Genomic DNA, 12,773 nt, shown 5'->3' with positions numbered 1-12,773 from the left:
CGCCGGCCTTCTCCTCTGCTTGCCTCCTCCAGTCCTCTTCCATGTCGCCGTTGATCCAGATCGGACCCTCTCCTTGCGCGCCCCGTGTTCCTCCTTCCAGCCAATTGGGCACATCCGCACCAACCCTAGCCCCCGATGCAGCCATCCACTCCTCCCTCCTCCTCCCCCTCCCCCTCCCACAGCCGCCGCACCCATCGATTGGCCCCCTGGCGACCCCCGGGTCGGCAGTGGATTTCTTGAGCCTACGCACCCGGGTCGCGCTATCTCGGCCGCTGGCTTCCGACGCCCTACCTCAAGATGCTCAGCAATTATGCTCGGTTACCTGGTCCGATTACAATGGCGGATGGATGTTACGGCGACCGTCGTCGTAGGGAGTCTTGGACGTACTAGGCTCTGCACATGTTTGTTTTTTTGTGCCAGCAAAAAAATATACTGGAAGCACACCCGTGACACCCACGATCGAGGCTGCAGCGTCCCTCTCTGTTCACTCCCATTATACTCGCTCAATGGAGGAGGGCATGGTCAGTCAGCGCTCCCATGGCGAGGAGCTCTGCCCCATCGATACGGCACAGCTCGACGCCATTGGGTACGAATCAAACATTTTTCTTGCTGATTTACAAGATCTGGTTCAGATTCCCGAACGCTGATTATTTCTTCCAGAAGCGTGATGATTCAATCTGGCCATGGAAGTATGATTAGCTGCATGTTGACGGAGGCAGCTGGAACTGAACCTAGATTTAGCTCTCCGCATCCCGTCCGGATAACTCTGCAATACGCAGATAGAAAAGCTAAGCAACATACGGATAAAATCAAACCTGTTGCCGCCCAACCCCCTAACTCCCATCTGCATAAGTGGCTTTGCCAAAGAAAATTGGGACTCGTAATTACCTCCTCCCTGCCAACGGCTGATGGCGCCGGAGATGGCTCGCCGCGATGCACGTCCAAATCTGCTTCCGCACACCCGGACGGGCCAATGATTCCCCTGCTCCCTCTCCAGCAAGTGAAGCTGCCCCTCAGATCTCGTTTCTTCTCTCGTTCTCAAACTTCATCCGCTACCCCCGCCGCCGAGCTAGCTCCACAGGAGCACGGAGGAGAATTTGTCACGGGACGACTGCGGATGACTCCTCTGTCTTCTTTCTGGAGATGCCTGCTTCCAAGCCCACATGCATCTGTCCTTTTGTGCTCCTAGCCCAACTAGGCCGATCACGGCCATGTACGTCTGTAATCCTCTGCCAGCAAACATGACCCCTAGTGTTTTCTGTTCCATGTGGCGCACATCCCAAAGAATATGCACGTCCAGGATAGCAGTACCCGGGTGCGTAAGCTCACAGGAATGATTTCGCCCCCGGGTCGGGGCTCGAAAGAAGGTCCGGGCCTACGAGGGAAAGCAGCGAGGGTTGGTGCAGCGGCAAATGCGGGTGGGATCTGCCGTGGAGGGAGGCTCGTCAAGCCGGAACAACAGGAGCAAGGAGGTCGTGCAGGCGCGAATGCTGGCGGGGTCGGCCGTGGAAGAAGTCTCGCTGGACGGAGCATCAAGAGCAGGGAAGTCGAGGTGGTTCAGGTTTGCCTCTATCTCCTCCCCACTCTATCTCTGCCCTCTCTCTTATTTTCCCCTTTGTCTCGTGGATAAGGGCGTTAGTGCACCACGAGGAGTAGATCGAGCGTGGACCATAGCTGCAGGATCAAGGAGATGTTGGTGGTTCTGGCAACAAGGAGCTGCTGGTGGTTCTGGCAACAAGGAGGATGATCAAGAAGGATTGGGGAACACCAGCAAAAAAAGTACCGGGGGAGACGGGCGGGACGAAGGCATGGAGATAGTTGTTTGGTGCCAACGTGCGTTTGGTGTTGATTGCTGGCTGGCCGACTACGGTGTGCTACCGGCGATGAGATCCAGGAGGAGGTGGCGGCTGACAGGGAGACGAGGTAGGGATGAATTGTCGATTAAGATGCAGAGCTGCTGTTTTTATCATGTTGTTCTTATCCTGCTCACTGTGATATTTGTGGAAAATATTTGCACTATGGTTTGGTTAAGATATAGAGCTACTATTTTTATTCTACATTACCTCGTGGGTCTCATTATATGGATTAAGTACAAGGCATCTGTGGTTCAAAAGTTTTTAGTAACTTGTGTTTATCTTTACTGTCCGGTGTCGAATTGACCGATTAGTCGGTTGAATTGATTGTAAAGGATTACCCAATGTGGTTATCTGAAGATTGTAGTTTACCATATATGCTTACTACAAAATGCTTATTTCGCTTCACATGTAAGGCTGTAACAGGAGGCATTTCTCGCACCTTATTTCTGCAGAACCTTTTTGCTTGCATTCTCGTGTCTTTTGGCAAGGAGAAAATTATCATTTGGAGGGGAAAAGACAGATGAAAACATGCATGATAGTATATGCAATTGACATACCCTTCAGTTCTTGAATCAGAGTTCAGTGGTGAAGAACACTACAATTTTTTGGCCGATGGATTGGTCTGAATATATTGTAAGGGATTTTGCATGAAGTGGTTATTCAAAGAATGGAACCAATTTTATGGTGAGTCTCTCCTGTAGGATTCTACTAATATTTATTTGGCTTGAAGAATGTTACATGACGTATTTCTCTTCCCCTTGTGTATGACTTTTTCCTTACATTCTCGTATGTTTTGACAAAGAGCAAATATTATTTGCAGTGAAAAATACTATGATTAAAGCATACACGGTAGTAGCCCGAAATATTATTTGTTGCCTTAGTTATAATGATCTATATAAGGAATTTCATCCTGATATGTATGCGTACATTTGTTTTGTTATAGATTTTACTGAATGGATATGGTATAACCTCCATGATATTTGAGTGGTCCAGAATCAAGACGCCCTGAGAATTTTACCCTTCGATGAACAATGCAAGGTTTCTTTTGCTCTAAATTTGAATCCCAATAGGAATTCAACGGGAATTTAAAATTCTTAGTTGATGATTCATTTCAGTGTTCAGTACAACGAGGCTAGATTATTTTCATAAAATGCCTGCCAAAATCATCCTTCGGTCATTTTTTACTGCTCTTGTTTGGTTGTTTAATGCTGAGTAATCAAATATATTCCATGAAGTGTTTCTTGGTATTTTACAACCGTTTACTCTGAATTCTGGTCTTCATGCCTTCAGACAATTTTCAGGTTGCTTTTCCACGATTTCAAATAACTTATACTGCGCTCGGGGCGTATCTAGATCTAGCACAGAAGAGATGTGTTTCTTGAAGACCCGAAAAATGATAATACTAACAGGATTGTTTTTAATAATGCCAGTACCGCTCCATAAAATAAACATAGAATTACAAAGCTCGTGTTCACTCCTGCAAAAAAATTCATAACAGTTAATTCTGCTGTAGTTGTAGATGTACATCCTTTAATTCTAAGGCCATTCATATCGTTGCAGATTTTGCCTATTCTCTGAGATGGATGATGATGAGCGGTGCAACCGAAAATTCAGAGCTGGGCTTTACACACTTTAGTGGGTTAGTGAAGTTCCAGTTTTTCTTCTTTACCCTATTGCTGCTCTGTTGTACAGAGAGCAGTGAGTTTATATTAGCTAAATGTTAGATTGGAATGCAAGAGTAGCATGACAACACCAAGGTAGAGACCTTAAGAGAAGCAAGGGGATGGACCAAGGAAACTAGAACCGTGCTGTCGTGATGTGGGTCGTGTCGTCTTTGTCCATCTCCATGGAGGTATATATACATAGATTAGGTATAGGAAAGGAGACCGTCTCCATGGAACTCTGACTGGTGTGTAATGTCCTCATAGGACTGGACCGTTTACAGAGGGAGTACTTGAAAATAGATTCTTTATATATTGTTTGGTTCCATCAGCCGCATAACCTAAATTAGCAATTAGGTATCTAAACAGTGTAGTGTAACCATTGTGCTTGCTGCAGTTTTACTTTAGTGTTGAAATGTTTTTGTTAGCTTGTTCTGTACTACGAAATATTTTTGTTTTCCCAGCCATTGTTTTCTAAATGAAGGGGAGCCTTAGCGCAGTGGTAAAGCTGCTGCCTTGTGACCATGAGGTCACGGGTTCAAGTCCTGGAAACAGCCTCTTACAGAAATGTAGGAAAAGGCTGCGTACAATAGACCCAAAGTGGTCGGACCCTTCCCCAGACCCTGCGCAAGCGGGAGCTACATGCACTGGGGCTGCCCCTTTAGCCATTGTTTTCTAAATCCTATCAGCATATTACATGATATGGCCTTTGAAGTTTCTGTTTTATAACGAGCTTTGCACCAGTCAACTTGAGTATGGTATGGTTTATTCTTTTCTGTTGCGGCTATTCCAGAGAAATTTAGAGCTCCACAACCTTCTGAAGACTTAGCAGAGATGAAACAATCAATCCGTTGAGATGCATCACATGATCTTTTTCTCTTGACATTGATGGGTATTGAACCCATAGATCAGCTTATCAATGGAACTCTTATTGGGTTGAGAAGGTGTCACAAAAACTAAAGAGCAGTTTTAATATGGTCCCTGATTAACTCTTACCTTCTTACCTATTTTGTGAAGGGGGTAAGATGGACCTTGTTAAAATTAGCGAAAACTCAAAAACAGGGCGATTAACTAAGGAAAGAAGCTAAGAAGCATCAGGAAGGAATTTTAGGATGGTACCGCGGTCAAATGCATCCTAGGATAGGTACTTTAAGAATTATGGTGTGTTCTTCTCCTTTTTTGTTTACCTTAGCCACATAGGTTAGCCTCAATTTATTATTATCCTTCTGTTTAGAGTAGATGCTTCCATCAGAACTGATATCCATAGGGTCAGCTCGAGATCCCCTCATCTCAGCCGTCACACTGACCTACGAAGCCATCAATTCTCAATCAAAACAATGGCAGCTTATAAATAACCATTGGAATAACTGCATAAATTTACTTCCATATGAGTGCATCCCTAAATAGAAATGATCGCATCACAAGATCTATAATGCCTAGAAAACGAGACAAAAGGGGTGTGAATCGCCACAAAAAAGAGGGGAGATGCAAGATCGAGATAAATGGAAAGTAAATCCATGCATGCAGATAAATCCGAAATCAAAAGAGGTAAGAAATCGCACCGGTCGGCGGCTGAGGAAACGCCTCTGTCACCCAGCTGAGAAACCGAGAAAGAAAGGAAGGGGATAGACAGTCTCCGCTGGATCTGCCCCCGCCGCTTCATATTCAGCTCCTCACGGGCCACAAGCATCGCTCTACATGGGCTGGGCTAAATAACATATGGGCTATCCTAATACCTCCTGGTCCCTATATCTCCGTATATTCACAACAAAGACATGTTTTTTTCTTAGGTTTCTTATCTTTTTCCCTCTTTTTTGTAGGAAAAAGATGCACGGCCAGGTTTCTCATCATGATAACCATGTTTTCAAACTTGCTAAAAAATACAACCATGCGAACTTTACTCTCTCATCATAGTGGCCATATTTTCAAACTGAACATATTCATATTATGCAAAGTTTCCCTTTTCCCAGACTATTATTTAACAACGTAATAAACATGTTTAAAAAATAGCATGATTTAGTTGAAGGTACTTGCAGCATGAAACTATTTTTATCGACAGCATGTCTTCAGCAGGTCTCTGCGCCATTTGGCGCAACGGGTCAACTAGTAGTATTAAGAACTTGATGAAGATGTTGTTGTAGTCCCCCCCCACGTCGCTCCAGCAAGGCGACCGGGGGGCAACCCTAAATCCCACCGGTATCCGCTCCCTCTTCCCTCCTCCTACCTCGCCGCCGCACGAGGGCGCGGCCGGGCGATGCCCAGTTGTCGCCGGCGGTAGCGGGGCCTCGTGGTCCTCCTGCTCAGGCGGTGCTGGCACGGGCCGGCGCCTCGGGTCAGAGTGTGGAGCTGTGCCGGGCGACACGGCGGTGCAGCGGGCAGAGGCGGGGCTCCGGTGCCTCTGCTCCCTCGCGGCGGGCGGCCAGGTGATGGTGCGTGCTCGGCTCTCCAAGATCAGCGGCGGCGCGGCCAGATCTGTGGCCTGACGGGTGCGGCTGGACCTGGGGCCGGGCGACGCGGGCCGAGGGCGGGACAGGCTGCAGCGTCGCAGCAGCGGAAGGTTGGTGGGCGGGCCGGTGAGCTTTCTTGGTGGTCGGCGGCGGACCTTGGGGTTTTCGTTGCCGGTGGACGGGTGTGTCGGTGGCCTCGCGTGGAGCTGCACCGACTGCTGAGGTGGGGTGACACAGGGGGTGTCAGGTGGGGAGGTAGGCTGGAGGGATGGGAGGCGCCGACGAAAGATCGGGCCACCCGTCACCGACACAGGGGTGTGCCGGTCGTGGATGCGTCCGCTCCCTCTCCTCCCCCTTTCCCCGACTGGGTGCGGGCTGATGCAGCTCTGACGTTGTTCGAGGCAAGACATATGTTGCGGTTTTGGCGGTCGGGTGCGTCCTTTGGTCCAAAGCCGGTCACTTTGGTTGATCTCGGGGGTTTCTGGATGTAGGGCGGCGGCCCTAGCGGTGGGAGACGCGGCGTTCATGGGCGGAGCATGCGTCTCAGGTGCGGGTGCGCAACCATGGCCACGCGGGTGGTTTGGTTGCGGGTGGTTGGCGGAGATAGGGTGCGTCGGAGGGGTGTGAGCGCCGGGGTACACCACTTGCTCAGGGGCCGACGATGGCGACGTTCATGGACGTCGTATCCTTCATGAAGGCTCCGTCGCATTGTTCCCACTCCTTCGTGATGCTCCAGGTGAAAATTTGATCTTCGTGATCAGACGGTGGCGGCTACTCATAGTCGTGCCCTTCTGGAGGCACCGTCCTGGAGTCCTTGCTCCGCCGTTATCCGCCTCGCCTCTTCACAGAGGATTGCGATGGAGGTCTCTGTTGGCTCCAGGTGATTCATGTTGTTTGGTAGTTGTTGGGGTGGTGTGCGGTGTTCGGCACCTTTGTCACTGTTAGCTGTATTTAGTTAGTGCTATCTAACCTGTGTCATAACGTCTAGCATTATGGCTTAGTGCTAGAATGTAGGTCTACAGGCTTCACTCTTCATTATCCACCATCTCTTGATGTGGAACTGAACCTGTACGAGCTGTATATAACCAGATCAATACTAGTGAGAACCATCACAGCAAATAACCTTTCTGACTGTCACTCCTAGGTAATTATGTAATCAACTATCAAGACATCCGTGTATTTGTGCGGCTAGTTTTCTTTATAGAGTTTATGATTTCACATCTATGTACGATTAAAGAAACTGCAGTCAATGTTAATCTTTAGAAAACATGCACGCCTTATAGTATCCAATGGAGTGCCACAACACTTCTTTGGCTTCTAGAGAAATCTTCAAAATGCATATAGCACCGCGGTCCATTCAAAATTTCAAGGTGATCCTGGGAATCATCCTGCGAGGAACAAGCAAATGGACATGCACTAGAATACTAGCAAGAAAGGCGGGGCTCTATATTTGCATAATAAAACTATGTCACTAAAGCTCACTACTTGGTAGGTAGTTTTGATTTGGAGGTCTGATGATCCTCGGCAAGGTGCATGCTCTGGAGACCCTCTATGCGGTCACCAACTGGAACCACACTGTGAACGTTAGTTGATACAGGCAAAATTTATAACAGGGGAGCTACTGCTGAAAGAGGGACACTAACAAACAATAAAAAATGTCCATGTGCTCATATGGCAGTATTGAATTGTATGAAAGCATCCATCACATGGATGTTGCACCACACAATGTTCATATTTAAGTGTGAGAAGAGAGATGGAGAAAAGATTCATAAACAAACCATCGTGCGTCGACTAAGGAGTAGAGCTTAGTTGTTGCTAGCTAGGTTCATTTTAGCATGCCGCACATTGAATGTACTCTAGTTTTGCGCTTAGTTAGAATTGCTTTTTAGCGTTGTCGAAATCCACATACACCCTAGCTAGGACTGGGAACCACCAGGATTTATGACTAGACGGGATTGGCTTGATGTGCAAAATAACCTTGCCAAGATGGCCAGGTGGAGATGGACTCCTTTAGCAATTTGCCATTCTAGTGCATTTTGTTAACTAGGCACGTATCGAGAATTGAATTGATGTCTTGAAGCGAAGGAGGGCGAAGTGCCACACTGCTTAACGATCCTGCTGCGTGCGTCTTGCTGCGAGTCAGGATGTGTGTGCTGTGATATGCAGATTGCAATTGTCGTGTTTGAAGCACAAGAATGTGGCATCATATTTTATGCAAAATTATAGTGAACTACTATATCGTTTCAAACACTACTGTCACTGCATTCATCATGAGAATTAAATTGATTCTAGTGTATTTGGCATTCTACCCTTAACTTTCTCTCAGAATTACGAATGTCAACCAGACAAGACTGCAACTCCTTCTCTTTTTTGGGGTGCAAGATTAACACTTGATTTCATACATTGTGTGAAAAAAAACAGACACCGCTGAATTCATATTGAGGGCTTCCATGTTTCTTTGATTCTAAAAAAGCAGATATAGGAAACCGGTAGAATTGTGATATAAATTGCTTGGTTGCATTGTAGAAAAATATACATTAATTCGTAAAGGACTGGGCTTACGGCATAGTTGTCATAAAAAAGAGGGGAATTTCAGTGAGACTAGTGTATTTTTTTCTTCTTTGAAATACATGCAGATACCACAAAAAATCATATGTAGATCCTACAAACCAACAATCTCTAGCAGAAAAAATCCTACAAAATTCAATGAAATTCTTCCAAACCATTGAGGCCCTTGGAAATATATTTCTTTATAGTTTGTGATTTTGTATCTATGTATAAATTAGGAGTATATTATAAGAGTAATTTGTTGGCGCCGCCTCCTCGCCGCATCGCCCTTCTTCTACCTCTTGCCTCACTCAAGGAGAAACTCCACACACACACACACATGCACCTAGGGAGAACACACAAGCTTTGCCAAGAGGCTCCATTGGCGATCACACGGCGGCTACATTGTTTTTCCAGCCCTCTCAGCCTTTTCATTAACTCAATACAGTACATATATATACATCAAAGATAGGACACACCCACTAACCCGGCCACCACATTGTCCACTAACCAACTAACGCATGCATGAGCTAATCCCTAACTATATGCACCACGTCCGCCACTTATCCTCAACGGCCACACGACTTGACCAGCGGCTAGTTTGCCCACACAACTGACTAGTTCAATGCAGCTAACAAACTAATCAAATCACTTGGCTCCAACTAAGTGTTTAGCCGGTCAGGCTCCAACTCTCACGCGCTTGCCGTATCACACGGCTGTGCCGCCGCTGCGTTCCGCACGTCCCGCGCGCACCCGACGCGCCTGACGAGTCCGACCGCACAAGTGCGTCCCGCACGTCTCGCGCACACCCGACGCGCCCAACCACATCAGTGCGTCCAGCACGTCCCGCGCGCGCATGACGCGTCCAACACACCCAGCGCGTTCGCCCATACACGTGTCTGGCGCGTTCGACCCGTCGCCACGGCTTATTAGCCCAACACACTCTCCCTAAGGCGTGGCTCAGAGGAGGCCGTCGTCCTCAATGCCGGCGTCCGCCAGCAGCCGCGCTCCGCCGCCGGCTCCTTCTGCAGCTGGGGGCACTCCCTCTTGAAGTGGCCACGCTGGCCACATTTGTAGCAACGGCCGCGCCTGTTCCCACCGCTGACCGACGCCACGCTGTTGTTGTCATTGTCGTCGATGTCGCCATGTACGCCTCCGCCCGACGCCACCGCCTGCCTCCCGCACGAGCCGCCGCTCGCTGCCGCTGCAGCGGCCCTCAGCTCCGTGCGCCACCGTGCCGTGTCTCCGCGCCACGCGCCACTGTGCCTCCACGGTTGTCGCACCGAGCCGCCGTGGCCTCTGCGCCACCACGCAGGTCCTCCGAGACCCCCTCGCCTCCGCGACCATCGTGCTTGCCGCGCGCACGACATCACAATGAACCGCTGCGGACTCGATGCGCACCGCAGCCTCCATGTTCGCCGCACTCGCCGCGGACGCCGCCGCACGCCACGGCAGCCCCTCGAACCTTGTGGCTCTGAATACCAATTGTTGGCGCCGCCTCCTCGCCGCAGCGCCCTTCTTCTACCTCTTGCCTCACTCAAGGAGAAACTCCACACACACACGCACACATGCACCAAGGAAGAACACACAAGCTTTGCCAAGAGGCTCCCTTGATGATCACACGGGGGCTACATTGTTTTTCCAGCCCTCTCAGCCTTTTCATTAACTCAATGCAGTACATATATATACATCAAAGATAGGACACACCCACTAACCTGACCACCACGTTGGCCACTAACCAACTAACGCATGCATGAGCTAATCCCTAACTACATGCACCATGTCCGCCACTTATCCTCAATGGCCACATGACCTGGCCAGCGGCTAGCTCGCCCACACAACTGATTAGTTCCATGCAGCTAACAAACTAATCAAATCACTTGGCTCCAACTAAGTGCTTAGCCGGTCAGGCTCCAACTCTCACGCGCTTGCCGTATCACACGGCTTGCCGCCGTCGCGTTTCGCACGCACCCGACGCGCCCGACAAGCCCGACCGCACCAGTGCGTCCCGCACGTCCCGCGCACACCCGACGCGCCTGACGAGCCCGACCGCACCAATGCGTCCAGCACGTCCCACGCGCACCCGACGCGTTCAACACACCCAGCGCGCGCCCATACACGTGTCGGGCGCGTTCGACCCGTCGCCACGGTTTTTTTTTAGAACATAGACGTCAGGGACGTCCGGCTTTAAATTAATAAAGCCCACAACATAGGCAGCGTATCTCGACCACACAAACAACACAAGACACCAGACATAAGTCGAGCAAGGTTTAGGGAACAGCAACCGGAGGCGGAGTAAAGTGCGTTACAAGGCGCTACCGGCCTAGCCAAAAGAGCATGCAGGCTCGGCGGAAACTACGACCAAAAGGGGCTGCCCATCCCTATGCGGCAGCAAACGACGCGGACGACGGGGCACGGGACTCCGAGTAGACTGAGCGAAGACGACAAAGAGCATGGCGATGGAGATCAGAGTCATGCTGTCTTCCCAGCGGTGCCCAATGCTGCAAGAACACGATGCATTTGAAGATTACGTCAGCGGGATGCGAAGGAAACACGCCCTCAATAGTAAACTTGTTACGAATATGCCAAATAGCCCATAACATGGCCGCGACACATGTCCACATGACCCGACGAGCCGGGCCTTGAACCAACGTAATTTTACAGTCAACGTCTGTCTTTTGAAAACACGCATGTTTTTAGCACTATCCAATCGTACTGACACAACACTTCTCAGGCCTTTAAAGTAGCATTTCAGTTTGTTCAATTCAAGAAGCATCCTACTAGACCCCGCAAAAAAAGCATCCTACCAGGCTTGAATGCTGGCAGGAAAGGCTCGAGTCATCACTGGCACCTACTGGCTAGGCAATGGGACCAGGTGTGCCTAGGGCAGATGCTGGAAGCACTACAGGCCTCGGCGCATCGACTACCTTCTCCGGCACCCCCTTGATGTGATGACCACTCGATGGTGCTTTTTATGCTTTTCTCCTATGTTTTTTGGGCTTGCTTGTGTTGTGGCTCCAGCAGACTATTTATATGAGTATGTTGCTACTTGGTGTGTGGACTGGTTGGTTGCTTTATTTATAAAGCAGAGCGAAAGCCTATTTCGAAAGAGAGAAAGGCATGACTCATGATTTGCATAATCAAACACAACATCTACGCCACAGCTCACTACTTGCTAGGTGGTTTTTGGTTTGGAGGTCTAATGATCCTCGGCGAGGTGCATGCTCTGGAGACCCTCTACAATTGCTCCCACCGCATGATCTCCCCTCTCTAAGATGTGCTCCAGTTTCTTTACCTTCTCTAGCAGCTGCTCAACTTTCACATTCGCGCATTCAGCTACTTATCGGAAGTCTTCAACGCCATGTACAACTAGAGTTTGAGGTACAGAGAGTGGGGAGCAAAAACGTTAGTTGCATATATATAATCAAACACAACATCCACGAGACTACAACTAGAGTTCGGGGTACAAAGCAGTTTATAAGAATGAGTGTTCTTAGTCATGTTGTAAAGTTAAAAATAGCATGTGTATGGGTAGCGGTGGAGATGCTCGGCAGCAAAATATCTTATTGGCATAAACAATGGACGCTTTTCATTTAAGCTGGAGTGCCGGTCGACGCCCCGGACAAAATATCCACGCCTTGGAATGTTATATCATGCTAAGCGAGACCTGGCTGAGCTCGCCTTCCACCACTGCTGCAATCCATCATGCGCTGCATGATTTGCTTGTTCGCCTAACAACATTACTTCATCAAATTAAGTCGGCAAAAGGTAGCGCAGCCCTGATCGAGTCGGTTTTCCTATGGTATGAAGAAGATACCTCAAGCTACAGTTGGAGCATGCATGCGTCCAGCTGCAGTGTGTAATGCTTCAAGCTAGCGAACGGCCTTGTCTAATTAATTGACCTGGAGCAGGTGCTTTTTGTTTACATTTCGAAAGGGGAGGACACGAAATGTACACATGCCTTTTAAGGTCTTCCAAATAAAAAAATCCATAACATTTAATATATGACCATAGGCCAAGAGGGTGATGTTTCTTCGTTATAGATCATCCCGTTTCATTAACTATGAATACATCACCCTCTTTTCGAACACAAAATAACTGTGAGCACATGGTACGTACAAGCTAAAACACATACTAGCAAAATCGGCATGTGAGAAGTAACGAAGTCATTCCTATAATTCGGCAGTGAAACATATGCCTTAAAGGTTTCAGTGCCTATCTCAATTAACTGGTCAGTTGTTGTCAGGGGTCGTAGGGCTCGG

The 12,773-nt window shown here is 48.7% G+C and overlaps 1 long non-coding RNA gene across 3 annotated transcripts; it reads left to right on the top strand.

Moving 5' to 3' along the window:
• The first annotated feature begins 573 nt into the window (after window positions 1-573).
• On the top strand, window positions 574-3,830 carry LOC123041953 (uncharacterized). Of its 3 annotated transcripts, none has more exons than XR_006418676.1 (4): window positions 574-1,923; window positions 2,309-2,540; window positions 2,800-2,894; window positions 3,417-3,830. It is a non-coding gene; the product is annotated as an uncharacterized lncRNA (long non-coding RNA). The 3 variants fall into 3 exon arrangements; XR_006418677.1 differs by lacking the exon at window positions 2,800-2,894 and having other exon boundaries at window positions 580-1,923; window positions 3,417-3,495; window positions 3,581-3,830; XR_006418675.1 differs by lacking the exon at window positions 2,800-2,894 and having other exon boundaries at window positions 1,060-1,923.
• The last annotated feature ends 8,943 nt before the right edge of the window (window positions 3,831-12,773 follow it).

This window comes from Triticum aestivum, chromosome 2B (genome assembly GCF_018294505.1).
Source record: "Triticum aestivum cultivar Chinese Spring chromosome 2B, IWGSC CS RefSeq v2.1, whole genome shotgun sequence".
NCBI lineage: Eukaryota > Viridiplantae > Streptophyta > Magnoliopsida > Poales > Poaceae > Triticum > Triticum aestivum.
This window is presented reverse-complemented; position numbering and strand designations above follow the sequence as displayed.